Source organism: Pangasianodon hypophthalmus, chromosome 8, assembly GCF_027358585.1.
Source record: "Pangasianodon hypophthalmus isolate fPanHyp1 chromosome 8, fPanHyp1.pri, whole genome shotgun sequence".
NCBI lineage: Eukaryota > Metazoa > Chordata > Actinopteri > Siluriformes > Pangasiidae > Pangasianodon > Pangasianodon hypophthalmus.
The window spans coordinates 30,152,902-30,155,401 of record NC_069717.1 but is presented as its reverse complement, the minus strand read 5'-3'; the positions used below and the strand labels follow the sequence as shown (position 1 = coordinate 30,155,401).

At 41.4% G+C, this 2,500-nt stretch overlaps 1 protein-coding gene across 4 annotated transcripts in view; it reads left to right on the top strand.

Annotated features, from left to right (window-relative positions):
- The window catches only part of fbxo4 (F-box protein 4), a 15,855-nt gene extending 15,579 nt beyond the window's left edge, over positions 1 to 276 (top strand). For all 4 annotated transcript variants that reach the window (XM_053236495.1, XM_053236494.1, XM_053236493.1 and 1 more), the window contains exon 8: positions 1 to 276. This exon is cut by the window's left edge and continues 1,397 nt beyond it. The gene's annotated coding sequence lies outside the window, so the exon portion shown is untranslated.
- Positions 277 to 2,500: the final 2,224 nt, after the last annotated feature.

The window sequence follows — 2,500 nt, the reverse complement described above, 5'->3', positions numbered from 1 at the left end:
TGGTGACACTGTGTTCTTAAAAATATAACAGTTCTCTATCCTATGGTGACGGTGCATTAATAACAATGTAACCGTGCTGTATCCATGGTGATGCGGCTGTGCAGTACCCACAATGCACTGTGGTGTTTGTGATGCTGTTCCTCCTGCTACTCGATCTACGCTGTAAATTAGACTCAGTTCGCTAAAACAGTTCCCTGCCTGTAGGTTTTTCATTAAAAGACTGATGTTTATTTACAGTAATATACAATAAAAATAAAGACACTGTTGTGAATCGAAGGTCAGACTTTGTGTTTGCTTTTATAATATTAATGTTGAATATGTGGAATTGCTGTACGTTAAACGTTGGTTTGTATTTAATGGTAGAATGCTGGTGGTTTTCGTTGGAGACGTGGTGAATAAAAGCAGCACAGCAGCATCTTTCTATAAATACAGACACTTCACTGTATCATACTGTAGTACAGTAATAATATAAAAAGTATTTTCTGTGAATAAACAGCAATTAAACCCAACAGAAGAGTGTTTTATATAAGACACACGGTGATTACAGAACAGCTGTACAAAACACAACCAGTACACAAACAAGCTAATCAACACAAAACTGTAAATAAAACTTAGATAAACCCAAGTCTCTGCACTGAGAAAGAGCTGAGAGCAGGAGAAGCTCTGATATCTCAGAGGAACAGACACACACACACACACACACACACACTCTGTCTATCCAACTTCACCTAGCACCATGGAGCCCACGGGTACGATACGATCCGGGGCTCACACACACACACACACACACCTGAGACCAAATGGAAGTGACTGGTGAAGTGTGTAGTTTGTCAGTATATATTTTATCAAGCAAAACACAACTCGCCATAAACATAGTGAAAGAAAGATCTGGATACAGACAGAGAGGCTGGAAGTCATGCTGATAAAACTTACTGATCTGAACTGAATTTAATTTAACTGACAAACAGAAACAGAGAGAAAGACAGAGATAAAAAAAAAAAAGAAATACAGAGAGACAGACAGAGAGAGAGAGAGAGCTATCCTGGTTGTAGAACAATCTCTCTCTCTCTCTCTCTCTCTCTCTCTCTCTCTGTCGAGCTACATGTTACTCCTGAGATATCAGTGGTTCTGACCCCTTCTGCTCCTCCTTGCTGCCTGATCCATGCTGATGCCCTGCTCCTGGTTGAAGTTCTCATCGGTTGAGTTCGCTCGCTGCTGCTGGGGCTCCATGCAGACGATGTTGTCTGAAGATCAGTGGGATTGCTGGGGACGGTGCTGCTTGGGATCACATATGGGGAGCTGTACTGTAGTGGCTTTGCGGCTGCGGTTGCTGCCAGCAGCTTTGTACTCAGGACTCCATCAGTGTACAGTGACGTTTTCATGTGTAAACTATAATGAATTTCCTGGTTACACAACTGCACTATTTGTCCATATAGTACACAGTTATAGAAGGGAATGATTTATAATCGCACTATCGGGTGTCACCCAGAAGAGGATGGGTTCCTTTTGAGTCTGGTTCCTCTCTAGGTTTCTTCCTCGTATCATCTCAGGGAGTTTTTCCTCACCACCGTCTCCTCTGACTCACTCATTAGGGATAAATTCACATATTTACAATTTATTTTGTGTATTGATTTTGGTTTAATGTAATTTAAATGTGTTTATATCTGTAAAGCTGCTTTGTGACAGGGTCCATTGTTAAAAATGCTATACAAATGAAACTCAAATGAATTGAAAGATAGAAAGAGACAGAGAGAAAGAGAGAGAGAGAGAGAGAGAGAGAGAAAGTCTGGGATTCGTTCTATGCTGAAATATCCATTACACACTAATCACTGACCTTCTCCTCACTCTGAACTGACCTCTGTTCATCTCACTGCTACACACACACACACACACACACACACACTTACACACACTTACACATACACACACATATACACACACAGGGTTTTAAGAGCTCAGATTTTGTTTTATTTTGTATAAATTCGTTGCAGTTTTAAATAAAACAATCACGTAAAGGGAAAATCAGTAGCGCGTTGCTTTGGATTCTTGGATCTTAAAGGAAGAGCGATGTGGAACTCAGCGTCAGTGCTCTGTCCCCTGACTAGCGCTGTAATGAGCGCAGTGTCCGTGTTTGCAGGATTATGCTAATAGCCTGCGTTTACTGTTTACTGCCTGCGGAAGCAGCTGAGGCTCAGGACCTCATCGTTACCTGCTGTTATTTTTGCCTCTAATTAAGACGAACTTTCTGTTTGCTATCGCTGTGTGACAACCTGCAGGAGAAACGTCGTATTTTATTAGCATGTTGTATTTAAACAGTGCTGAGTGCTGAAATGCTAATTAGTGTGTGTGTGTGTGTGTGTGCGTGTGTGTGTGTGTGTCTGCTCGGCGCTGAGGCTTCGGGTTATTGTTATGTGTGTTATTTACTTGGTCTCGGGTCAGTGTGAAAACAGCTCAGATAATAAATCACAAAAACACAAAACATACTGCACATTTCCTGAAC